At 53.4% G+C, this 12,443-nt stretch overlaps 1 long non-coding RNA gene across 2 annotated transcripts; it reads left to right on the top strand.

Annotated features, from left to right (window-relative positions):
- Positions 1 to 208: 208 nt before the first annotated feature.
- Positions 209 to 11,887, top strand: LOC142924626 (uncharacterized). 2 transcript variants are annotated; one of them, XR_012941738.1, is made up of 3 exons: positions 209 to 550; positions 1,278 to 10,117; positions 10,153 to 11,887. It is a non-coding gene; the product is annotated as an uncharacterized LOC142924626 (long non-coding RNA). The 2 variants fall into 2 exon arrangements; XR_012941737.1 differs by having other exon boundaries at positions 1,278 to 11,887.
- The last annotated feature ends 556 nt before the right edge of the window (positions 11,888 to 12,443 follow it).

The following is a 12,443-nucleotide window of genomic DNA, read 5'->3' as shown; positions in this document are numbered from 1 at the left end:
TCTCTCCTCTCCCTCTCGCTCTCTCCACGCCCCCTCTCTCGCTTCGCTCTCTCGCAGCACCTGGGGGAGCGAGGCGCGACCTCGCCGCGGTGGATGTCACTCAGCCACCGCCCGCGGCGCGAGAGCCGACGGCGCGCACGGGCGAACGCGCAGCGCTCTGGGGGGCCGTTGGGGGGGGGGGTTGGGGGGTACCCCGGGGGTGGGGGGCTCCAGCGGGGTGTGTGTGTGGGGGGGGGGGCTCTCCCTCACCCCCTCTCTCCTTGTGGCGTCTCCAGCTCCGCGCTGCCCATTGGCCGCTCTGCATCGCTGTGATGAGCAGCAGCAGCAGCAGCCTGGACGCGTGGACACGGGGGGAGGTTTGGGAGTGGGCTATGGGACCACGCTGGGGAAGTATGCTCGGCTTGACGCTGGTGCACAAACAACGGCGGCGAGGAGCAGCAGCGGCAGTGGTGGTGCGAGTGGACGAGTGGCGAGTGGACGAGTCGAGGGTCGAGTGCGGGAGTGGTGCGCCTCCTGTTGGACTCGCTTGGCTGCGCGTCGCTGCTGCGTGGTGAGACGAGGGAAAGATTCTCCCCTCCCTCCCTCTCTCCTTTTTTACGATCAGAGGAAACAAGAAGATGCTCGGTGTGGTCGGCACTTTGCTTCGTTCATCATTTCGTTTTTTTTTCGATGCTTTTCTTTATGTGCCCCCCCCCCCCTGTTTAAATGAAAGATTTCACAAAATATTTCACGCTCTGCTCTGCTCTTTATTACCCCTTCCCTCTCTCTCTACTCCCCACTCTCTCTCTACCCCCTATCTCCCGACTCTATGTCTATGTTCCCCCTGTTTTCTATGTAATATTTTATTTATTTTTTTAGCTACAAGTCTCTCTCTCGTGGGGGAGCGGTGGTGTAGCGGTTAGCGCTACGCTGCTTTACAAACACCGGCCACCGACGCTGGTGAGGATTGTCTGAATAGTTCCTGGGTACCCCCCCCCCCCTCCCCGAGGTAGACAGCCTCACGTGAGTACATATCTGGTACGATGTATAAACATCGCCACGAGGAAGACAAAGGCGGCCGGGCGTGGTGCTGGTCACCTACTCTGTCGTGCGCCGTGCCGGCCTTCATAGGTGCTGCTCGCGAACAGCACTTGCCCCAACAGTCTGTGAAGGCTATTAGGGGTATCTTCGTCCTTTGTGAGTGAGTGGGTGAGAGTGAGTGGGCGAGGAAGTGTCTCTGTGCGTGTGAGCGCCAGTGAACACGCGGGATCTTTGTCTTTGTCTCTCTCCCGCCGAAGTTTCGCCCTCGTGGGTTCTCGTCCGCCTGCACGGCCACAGCCGAAGGACGCCACCACTTGGGAATCGCCACGCGGCGTTTTGCGGAGAAGAACGGCGACTTTTTCCTGCATCTTACCCTCCACGTGGACATTAAGGACGTATAATTTTTTCTTCTATTTTTAATTTTATCAGGTAATGCCCCACTGAGCCACGTAGCTCCTTTCCAGGAGCGACCTGGCTATCACAAATGATCGCTCAACGAGAAGTGGCTTAAATGTTCTTGCCGTTGGTTTTCACACCTGATGATGACTGCTTGTGTTGCAGTCGAAACGTCGTGCGAATTTTATTGCTTTATATATATCTTATTATTTTATTGTTTCCCTTCTACGTGACTTTTCCTGAAAGAACCAAGAATAAGTGGCTTATCGTCGCGTGGAAATTCATAGCAGCGGACAAATTCTCTGAACGCGTGATGTTGATTCTAAATGTGAAGGGGAAACCCGTAGGGACCCGGAGAAATATCCACGCGACCACGAGAAGAATATTGCAAACTAAAAAAATATATACACAGGCGTCGGGATTGGGATCGAACCGACGACCTCCTGCATACCAGGCGAGGTAGTTAACATCTCGCCACCGTGGCGCCCACGTTAACACATCTCATCAGCCACACAGAGCTATTTTATTCAGCAGCGATGATTTATTTTAAAGCAAAACTCTGGGCCGGTTGCGACATTCAATGTCTCAGCAGCTTCGCTTGAACTGCTGAACTGCCAGATGTGTATAGGCGAGGGGGTACCGCCGATGTGAGTTCACTGTGTCCACTTCGTGTCACCGGGGTCACGACTCAAGACACCCCCCCCCCCCTCTCTCTGATCAGACACCACGTGGATCTCACAGGACCAAGATGTTAACTCCCTCGCCTGGTACACAGGAGGGCGTGGGCTCGATCCCGACCCTGGCGCCTGCTGTATATTTGGAGTTTGCGGTGTCTCTCTCTACCCGTGGTCGCGTGGGTTTGTCTCTGGGTCATCCGGGTTTTCCCTCGACGTTTATAATCAACGTCACGCGTTTCGAGTATTTGGTTTGTGTAAATGTCTACGTGATGATGATGATGATCAGGGGCGGAGCCAGGGGGGGTGACAGGGGTGACATTCTGCGTATAAGTGTACGACACTCGGTCTGGCGGACTCCGTGCAACTGCATTGTCAGAGTGTGTCGCCAACCGATGGCGTCTAGTTCAACAGCCTGACTTTCTAATCATTCTTGAAATTAAAATTCGTTGAATGTCACCCCAGCCTGAAATCCTGGCTCCGCCCCTGATGATGATGATAAGCCACTTCGTTGAGCTATCATTAGTGGCAAGGTGGCTTCTGAAAAAAGAGCTATGTAGCTCAGAGGGACCTTTACCTGGTAAAATAAAATGTTGATGGTTTTTAGTTTAGAGAGGCCACACTTGGGCCGCTCGGAGCGCGCTAGCTCCCCTTCACCCGTGGCGATGGATTTATTGGCTCGTAAACACCCAGACAGGGGCGCCTCTTACCCCGTATCTATCACTCCAAACACAATACACGAGGATTGTTTGCACACATCCCAATCAGCCACGTGGCCTTGGGAAATTGATTTTTCTTCAGCAGCATTGGTTCAACGCAAGCATAACTCAGGAGCGGTTTCGATTTTCGGCGTCTCATCAGCAGAGTCGGGCTTTTGTGACAGCGATTCCCTCGGGAGTGGAGGCGATGGCGACGAGAAGCCTCGAGCGGAGCGCGCCACAACGAGACGCACACAGCCGCTATCCACTCACCCACCCACCCAATCACTCACCCACCCACGCACCCACTCACCCACTCACACACTCATACACTCACTCACCCACCCAATCAGCCAATGAGCCACCCATCCAATGAGCCACCCACCCACTCACCCACCCACCCACGCACCCACTCACTCACCCACCCACCCAATGAGCCACCCACCCACTCACCCACCCACCCACTCACCCACCACCCACGTACTCAACCACTCACTCATCCACTAACTCACTCACCCACCCAATCACCGACGCACCACTCACCCACCCGCCCACCTACTCACCCACCCACTCACCCAACCACCCACTCACTCACCGACTGACCCACACCCATTGACTCACCGATACAGCCCTCCATACCCAGGTAATTCACAGTGCGTTATGGCCGGGTACAGGTTGAGTTAATGAGTGACACGCTGGCATGTATGGTGAATGTTAATCATAGTGTACAGCCGTGCATACCAATTTGAGTGAGGATGAGTGATTGAGCGATTGAGGGCGAGTGAGGTGAGTGAGGTGAGCGAGGGTGAGTTAAGTGAGGGGGAGTGAGTTGAATGAGGTGAGTGAGGGGGGTGAGGTGAGTAAGGAAGTGAGGGTGAGTTAAGTGAGGTGATTTAGCGAATGAGGGTGAGTGAGTTGAATGAGGTGAGTGAGTGAGGGGCAGTGAGGTGAGTTAGAAAGTGAGGGTGAGTGAGTTAAGCGAGTTGAGTGAGGGAGTGAGGGGGGTGAGGTAAGAAAGTGAGGGTGAGTGAGAGTGAGTTGAGGGAGTGAGTGAGGGGGAATGAGGTGAGGTAAGGAAGTTAGGGTAAGTCAGCGAGTGAGGGGGGTGAGGTAAGGAAATGAGGGTGAGTGAGGGTGAGGGAGTGAGTGAGGGGGAGTGAGGTAAGAAAGTGAGGGTGAGTGAGGGTGAGTGAGTTGAGTGAGGGAGTGAGGTGAGGTAAGGAAGTGAGGGTGAGTGAGCGAGAGTCAACCATATAGTGTATGTGGATGCTCTGGTGATTGCTGCCCACTGAGAATGAGTTTGAGACGCTACTGCTGAACCTGGAGCGCGCTACTAAGATATTGGCCATTACCATCAGCCCCACTAAAACAAAGCGCCTTGCGTGGCTATTTTATTTCATCAAATGCCCCACTTCCTCAGCTCCCCATTAGTGATGGGGAAGTTGTGAAGAGAATGGAGAAGTCTCCGTACCTGGGAAGTTGTGAAGAGAATGGAGAAGTCTCCGTGCCTGGGAAGTTGTGAAGAGAATGGAGAAGTCTCCGTGCCTGGGAAGTTGTGAAGAGAGTGGAGAAGTCTCCGTACCTGGGAAGTTGTGAAGAGAGTGGAGAAGTCTACGTTCCTGGGAAGTTGTGAAGAGAATGGAGAAGTCTACGTTCCTGGGAAGTTGTGAAGAGAGTGGAGAAGTCTACGTTCCTGGAAAGTTGTGAAGAGAATGGAGAAGTCTACGTGCCTGGGAAGTTGTGAAGAGAGTGGAGAAGTCTACGTTCCTGGAAAGTTGTGAAGAGAATGGAGAAGTCTCCGTACCTGGGAAGTTGTGAAGAGAGTGGAGAAGTCTACATACCTGGGAAATTGTGAAGAGAATGGAGAAGTCTCCGTGCCTGGGAAGTTGTGAAGAGAATGGAGAAGTCTCCGTGCCTGGGAAGTTGTGAAGAGAATGGAGAAGTCTCCGTGCCTGGGAAGTTGTGAAGAGAATGGAGAAGTCTCCGTACCTGGGAAGTTGTGAAGAGAGTGGAGAAGTCTCCGTGCCTGGGAAGTTGTGAAGAGAGTGGAGAAGTCTACGTTCCTGGAAAGTTGTGAAGAGAATGGAGAAGTCTCCGTACCTGGGAAGTTGTGAAGAGAATGGAGAAGTCTACGTGCCTGGGAAGTTGTGAAGAGAGTGGAGAAGTCTACGTGCCTGGGAAGTTGTGAAGAGAATGGAGAAGTCTCCGTGCCTGGGAAGTTGTGAAGAGAGTGGAGAAGTCTACGTTCCTGGGAAGTTGTGAAGAGAATGGAGAAGTCTACGTTCCTGGGAAGTTGTGAAGAGAGTGGAGAAGTCTACGTTCCTGGAAAGTTGTGAAGAGAATGGAGAAGTCTACGTGCCTGGGAAGTTGTGAAGAGAGTGGAGAAGTCTACGTTCCTGGAAAGTTGTGAAGAGAATGGAGAAGTCTCCGTACCTGGGAAGTTGTGAAGAGAGTGGAGAAGTCTACATACCTGGGAAATTGTGAAGAGAATGGAGAAGTCTCCGTGCCTGGGAAGTTGTGAAGAGAATGGAGAAGTCTCCGTGCCTGGGAAGTTGTGAAGAGAATGGAGAAGTCTCCGTGCCTGGGAAGTTGTGAAGAGAATGGAGAAGTCTCCGTACCTGGGAAGTTGTGAAGAGAGTGGAGAAGTCTCCGTGCCTGGGAAGTTGTGAAGAGAGTGGAGAAGTCTACGTTCCTGGAAAGTTGTGAAGAGAATGGAGAAGTCTCCGTACCTGGGAAGTTGTGAAGAGAATGGAGAAGTCTACGTGCCTGGGAAGTTGTGAAGAGAGTGGAGAAGTCTACGTGCCTGGGAAGTTGTGAAGAGAATGGAGAAGTCTCCGTGCCTGGGAAGTTGTGAAGAGAGTGGAGAAGTCTACGTGCCTGGGAAGTTGTGAAGAGAATGGAGAAGTCTCCGTGCCTGGGAAGTTGTGAAGAGAGTGGAGAAGTCTCCGTACCTGGGAAGTTGTGAAGAGAGTGGAGAAGTCTCCGTACCTGGGAAGTTGTGAAGAGAATGGAGAAGTCTACGTTCCTGGAAAGTTGTGAAGAGAATGGAGAAGTCTCCGTGCCTGGGAAGTTGTGAAGAGAATGGAGAAGTCTCCGTGCCTGGGAAGTTGTGAAGAGAGTGGAGAAGTCTACGTGCCTGGGAAGTTGTGAAGAGAATGGAGAAGTCTCCGTGCCTGGGAAGTTGTGAAGAGAATGGAGAAGTCTCCGTGCCTGGGAAGTTGTGAAGAGAGTGGAGAAGTCTACGTGCCTGGGAAGTTGTGAAGAGAATGGAGAAGTCTCCGTGCCTGGGAAGTTGTGAAGAGAGTGGAGAAGTCTACGTTCCTGGGAAGTTGTGAAGAGAATGGAGAAGTCTCCGTGCCTGGGAAGTTGTGAAGAGAGTGGAGAAGTCTACGTTCCTGGAAAGTTGTGAAGAGAGTGGAGAAGTCTCCGTGCCTGGGAAGTTGTGAAGAGAGTGGAGAAGTCTCCGTGCCTGGGAAGTTGTGAAGAGAGTGGAGAAGTCTACGTTCCTGGAAAGTTGTGAAGAGAGTGGAGAAGTCTACGTTCCTGGAAAGTTGTGAAGAGAATGGAGAAGTCTCCGTACCTGGGAAGTTGTGAAGAGAGTGGAGAAGTCTCCGTACCTGGGAAGTTGTGAAGAGAATGGAGAAGTCTCCGTACCTGGGAAGTTGTGAAGAGAATGGAGAAGTCTCCGTGCCTGGGAAGTTGTGAAGAGAGTGGAGAAGTCTCCGTACCTGGAAAGTTGTGAAGAGAATGGAGAAGTCTCCGTACCTGGGAAGTTGTGAAGAGAATGGAGAAGTCTCCGTGCCTGGGAAGTTGTGAAGAGAGTGGAGAAGTCTACGTACCTGGGAAGTTGTGAAGAGAGTGGAGAAGTCTCCGTACCTGGAAAGTTGTGAAGAGAGTGGAGAAGTCTACATACCTGGGAAATTGTGAAGAGAATGGAGAAGTCTCCGTACCTGGGAAGTTGTGAAGAGAATGGAGAAGTCTCCGTACCTGGAAAGTGTGCTTGTGACCAGCTCCGGTTTGGCAGCGTAACGCTGTGTGGAAGCTACCTGGCCTGTCGCTCCACACGAAACTTCGGGTCTTCTCAGCCACATAATTTGCCTCCCTTCTCTATGCTTGCGAGACGTGGACCCCCCCCCCCCCCCTCCAATGGAACATCTGCACCGGCTCAAAACATTGGGGCTACCCTGCCTACGATCCATCCTGGGTTTAACCAGACTGGATTGTGCGAGGATCTCACAGATCCTTGAAAGATCTGGACACATTCCCATCAGTGAGCTCCTCCGGCATGTGGACCGCATGCCTAAGCAGGCTTCTGTTTGGCCGCATAGAGGGGCCTAAACGGGAGTGGCACGGGTTTGAGAAGTGATGGAGTGACGTGGTACAGAAGGATGTGGAGCTGAGTGGACTTTGTCGATGACCGGTACCAGCGGTGTCAAGATCGGCCTCTGTGGAGGAGGAGGCTCGTGAAGGACGCTGCTGCTGAGGAATTGGAGGCAGTCGCCCTCTAGCAACAGCGGAGAGCGGAGGAGCGACGCTCACAACAATGAGTGGAGCGCTGGGCGACTGGAACGCAGAGAGTTGCCACAGTGGGGGAGGGGGGGGCACAGCTGGTGATGCATCTGCCAGTCATCTCGGTCATTTGAGTCAGTCAACCCATGGCAAGCGCCGTGGTGGCGTCATTGCCACTTGTATGAATGTGGAACGTAGCCAACCGTGATAATCGGAGGTGGAGGGGGGTCGACAACACTTATTGGTGAACGGCGGTTGTTGTAAGCGAGGGTGAGTGAGGTGAGTGAGGTGAGTGAGAGGGTGAGGTGAGTGAGGTGAGTGAGAGAGTGAGGTGAGTGAGGTGAGTGAGAGAGTGAGGTGAGTGAGGTGAGTGAGAGAGTGAGGTGAGTGAGGTGAGTGAGAGAGTGAGGTGAGTGAGAGAGTGAGGTGAGTGAGGGAGTGAGAGAGTGAGGTGAGAGAGTGAGGTGAGTGAGGTGAGTGAGTGAGAGAGTGAGGTGAGTGAGGAGAGTGAGAGAGTGAGGGAGTGAGGTGAGTGAGAGATTGAGGTGAGTGAGAGAGTGAGGTGAGTGAGAGAGTGAGGGAGTGAGAGAGTGAGGGAGTGAGAGGGTGAGGTGAGTGAGAGTGTGAGGGAGTGAGGTGAGTGAGAGAGTGAGAGAGTGAGGGAGTGAGAGGGTGAGGGAGTGAGGTGAGTGTGAGGTGTGTGAGGTGAGTGAGAGAGTGAGGTGAGTGAGGTGAGTGAGAGAGTGAGGGAGTGAGGTGAGTGAGGTGAGTGAGAGAGTGAGGGAGTGAGGAGAGTGAAAGGGTGAGGTGAGTGAGGGGAGTGAGGGAGTGAGAGGTGAATGATGGTGCAGGAGCGAGGGTGAGTGAGGTGAGTGTGAGGTGAGTGATGGTGAGTGAGAGAATAAGGTGAGTGAGGTGAGTGTAAGGTGAGTGAGGTGAGTGTGAGGTGAGTGAGGTGAGTGTGAGGTGAGTGAGTGTGAGGGTGCGAGGGTGAGTGTGAGGTGAGTGAGGTGAGTGAGAGAATGAGGTGAGGTGAGTGTGAGGTGAGTGAGGTGAGTGTGAGGTGAGTGTGAGGGAGCGAGGGTGAGTGAGTGTGAGGTGAGTGAGGTGAGTGAGGTGAGTGTAAGGTGAGTGAGGTGAGTATGAGGTGAGTGAGGTGAGGGTGAGTGTGAGGTGAGTGAGTGTGAGGTGTGTCAGGTGAGTGATGGTGAGGGAGCGAGGGTGAGTGAGTGTGAGGTGAGTGTGAGGTGAGTGAGGGTGAGTGTGAGGTGAGTGATGGTGAGTGATGGTGCGTGAGTGTGAGGTGAGGGTGAGGTGAGTGTGAGGTGAGTGAAGTGAGTGTGAGGTGAGTGATGTGAGTGTGAGGTGAGTGTGAGGTGAGGTGAGTGAATGTGAGGGAGCGAGGGTGAGTGAGTGTGAGGTGAGTGAGGTGAGTGTGAGGTGAGTGTGAGGTGAGTGAGTGTGAGGGAGCGAGGGTGAGTGAGTGTGAGGTGAGTGAGGTGAGTGTGAGGTGAGTGAGGTGAGCGTGAGGTGAGTGAGGTGAGTGTGAGGTGAGTGATGGTGAGAGAGCGAGGGTGAGTGATTGTGAGGTGAGTGAGTGTGAGGTGAGTGTGAGGTGTGTGAGGTGAGTGTGAGGTGAGTGAGGTGAGTGTGAGGTGAGTGAGGTGAGTGTGAGGTGAGTGTGAGGTGAGTGAGGTGAGTGTGAGGTGAGCGAGGGTGAGTGAGGTGAGTGTGAGGTGAGTGATGGTGAGGGAGCGAGGGTGAGTGAGTGTGAGGCGAGTGTGAGGTGAGTGAGGTGAGTGTGAGGTGAGTGAGGTGAGTGTGAGGTGAGTGAGGTAAGTGTGAAGTGAGTGTGAGGTGAGTGAGGTGAGGTGAGGTGAGTGAGGTGAGTGTGAGGTGAGTGAGGTGAGCGAGGGTGAGTGAGGTGAGTGTGAGATGAGTGATGGTGAGGGAGCGAGTGTGAGGTGAGTGTGAGGTGAGTGAGGTGAGTGTGAGGTGAGTGAGGTGAGTGAGGTGAGTGTGAGGTGAGTGAGGTGAGTGTGAGGTGAGTGAGGTGAGTGTGAGGTGAGTAAGGTGAGTGTGAGGTGAGTGAGGTGAGCGAGGGTGAGTGAGGTGAGTGTGAGGTGAGTGTGAGGTGAGTGAGGTGAGTGTGAGGTGAGTGATGGTGAGGGAGCGAGGGTGAGTGAGTGTGAGGTGAGTGTGAGGTGAGTGAGGTGAGTGAGGTGAGCGTGAGGTGAGTGTGAGGTGAGGGAGTGAGGTGAGTGTTAGGTGAGTGATGTGAGTGTGAGGTGTGTGAGGTGAGTGAAGTGAGTGTGAGGTGAGTGTGAGGTGAGTGTGGTGAGCGAGGGTGAGTGAGGTGAGTGTGAGGTGAGTGATGGTGGGGGAGCGAGGGTGAGTGAGTGTGAGGTGAGTGTGAGGTGAATGAGGTGAGTGTGAGGTGAGTGAGATGAGTGTGAGGTGAGTGTGAGGTGAGTGTTAGGTGAGTGATGGGGAGGGAGCGAGGATGAGTGTGAGGTGAGTGTGAGGTGAGTGAGGTGAGTGTGAGGTGAGTGATGTGAGTGAGGTGAGTGTGAGGTGAGTGTGAGGTGAGTGAGGTGTAATGTGAGGTGAGTGAGTGTGAGGTGAGTGAGGTGAGTGTGAGGTGAGTGTGAGGTGAGTGTGAGGTGAGTGAGGTGAGTGTGAGGTGAGTGTGAGATGAGTGAGGTGAGTGTGAGGTGAGTGTGAGGTGAGTGAGGTGAGTGTGAGGTGAGGTGAGCGAGGGTGAGTGAGGTGAGTGTGAGGTGAGTGTGAGGTGAGTGAGGTGAGTGTGAGGTGAGTGAGGTGAGCGAGGGTGAGTAAGGTGAGTGTGAGGTGAGGTGAGCGAGGGTGAGTGAGGTGAGTGTGAGGTGAGTGTGAGGTGAGTGAGGTGAGTGTGAGGTGAGTGATGGTGAGGGAGCGAGGGTGAGTGAGTGTGAGGTGAGTGTGATGTGAGTGTGAGGTGAGTGAGGTGAGTGAGGTGAGCGTGAGGTGAGTGTGAGGTGAGGGAGTGAGGTGAGTGTTAGGTGAGTGATGTGAGTGTGAGGTGTGTGAGGTGAGTGAAGTGAGTGTGAGGTGAGTGTGAGGTGAGTGTGGTGAGCGAGGGTGAGTGAGGTGAGTGTGAGGTGAGTGATGGTGAGGGAGCGAGGGTGAGTGAGTGTGAGGTGAGTGTGAGGTGAATGAGGTGAGTGTGAGGTGAGTGAGGTGAGTGTGAGGTGAGTGTGAGGTGAGTGTTAGGTGAGTGATGGGGAGGGAGCGAGGATGAGTGTGAGGTGAGTGTGAGGTGAGTGAGGTGAGTGTGAGATGAGTGATGTGAGTGAGGTGAGTGTGAGGTGAGTGTGAGGTGAGTGAGGTGTGATGTGAGGTGAGTGAGTGTGAGGTGAGTGAGGTGAGTGTGAGGTGAGTGTGAGGTGAGTGAGGTGAGTGTGAGGTGAGTGTGAGGTGAGTGAGGTGTGTGAGGTGAGTGTGAGGTGAGTGAGGTGAGTGTGAGATGAGGTGAGCGAGGGTGAGTGAAGTGAGTGTGAGGTGAGTGTGAGGTGAGTGAGGTGAGTGTGAGGTGAGTGAGGTGAGCGAGGGTGAGTAAGGTGAGTGTGAGGTGAGGTGAGCGAGGGTGAGTGAGGTGAGTGTGAGGTGAGTGTGAGGTGAGTGTGAGGTGAGTGTGAGGTGAGTGTGAGGTGAGTGTGAGGTGTGTGAGGTGAGTGTGAGGGAGTGAGGTGAGTGTGAGGTGAGGGAGTGAGTGTGAGGTGAGTGTGAGGTGAGTGTGAGGTGAGTGTGAGGTGAGTGTGAGGTGAGAGTGTGAGGTGAGTGTGAGGTGAGGCATTGGGCGCCACCCCCGGCTGCTGTCGCCGTGCGCCCACGTCACGTGGACGCCCTGCGCCCCCTACGGGTTGTGGGCAGGGACGCGGTCGTGGGTGCGGATCCACGCGTCGCCAGGTCGCGTTCGCTTGCAAGAGGTTCGTGGTTTGAAACCGGTCGGCCGCCCTGGTTAATACCGCGGCTGTATTAACCATCATGTAGCTAAAACTGCTTTTTGTGTTTAGTTTGTTCCCTCCCCCCCCCCCCCGCACCTCCGATTAGCGCGGTTGGCTACGTACGGCGCGAAAGAAGTTCAACGTACACGTTTACAAAGACAATATACTCCGTGCTGCCTGTCTCATACTGGACGTTAAAGATCCCGTGACGTCATTTGAAGAATGCTAAGCCATCGCGTGCCGGAGTGAACGTCCAGATTGGCCAAGCACCAACAGTTAACAACAAACTACTTAATTGGGAAACACGAGTGCTGTCACCCCCCCCCCCCCCACGGTGAAAACTTGACAGAACCCTCTTGAAAATTAGCCTTGAGATCAAGAGAGGCTTTTCCGTGTAACCCAGTGGAGTCAAATTAACAGTTGGAGCACCACGACGTAAAGATGTTAACTACCTCGCCTGGTACACAAGGAGGGCGTGGGTTCGATCCCGACCCTGGTCACGTGGATTTTTCTCCGGGTCCTCCGATTTCCCCCTCCACATTTCGACTCAATGTCACCTGTGTAGAGTATTTGGCTGATGCTATAAATGTCCACGTGATGATGAGCCACTTTGTTGCGCTATCCATTTGTGGCCAGGTCGCTTCTGATAAAATAGCTACGGAGCTCAGTGGGACCTGGTCAAACACAAATGTGTTTTTAAGAGCTTTAGGAGTAAACTGCACAAAATTCACATCAAAGTGTTTCATGTTCTGGTTCTTTCGGTAAAGTCACGTAGAAGGGAAATAATAAAATAATCAAAATAAAATTCTCACGACGTTTCGGCCGCAATGCAAGCAGCCGCCCTCAGGTGAAGACACAGAGCTGTCGGAAAGACAGCGCTCCTAATGAACAGACAGCGTCCTAATGAACAGTGTTAGGACGCTGTCTTTCCGACAGCTCTGTTTCTTCACCTGAGGACGGCTGCTTGCGTTGCGGCCGAAACGTCGTGAGAATTTTATTGTTTTATTTGCATTATTTTATTATTTCCCTTCTACGTGACTTTACCGGAAAGAACCAAGAAGATGAATCCCTGCAGTCACGAAAGCTTTAAATCTAAAATCAAATCGTGTTTTATCGTGTGCAGAGCGCTGGGGCAGCAGTGTCACGTGCCACCAGATCTG

The sequence above is a fragment of the Petromyzon marinus genome, chromosome 15 (genome assembly GCF_048934315.1).
Source record: "Petromyzon marinus isolate PM22_M1 ecotype Great Lakes invasive population chromosome 15, UKy_Petmar_22M1.pri1.0, whole genome shotgun sequence".
In the NCBI taxonomy this organism is placed as follows: Eukaryota; Metazoa; Chordata; class Hyperoartia; order Petromyzontiformes; family Petromyzontidae; genus Petromyzon; species Petromyzon marinus.
Note: the sequence above shows the minus strand (reverse complement) of the source record. Positions and strands in the feature narration are given on the sequence as shown.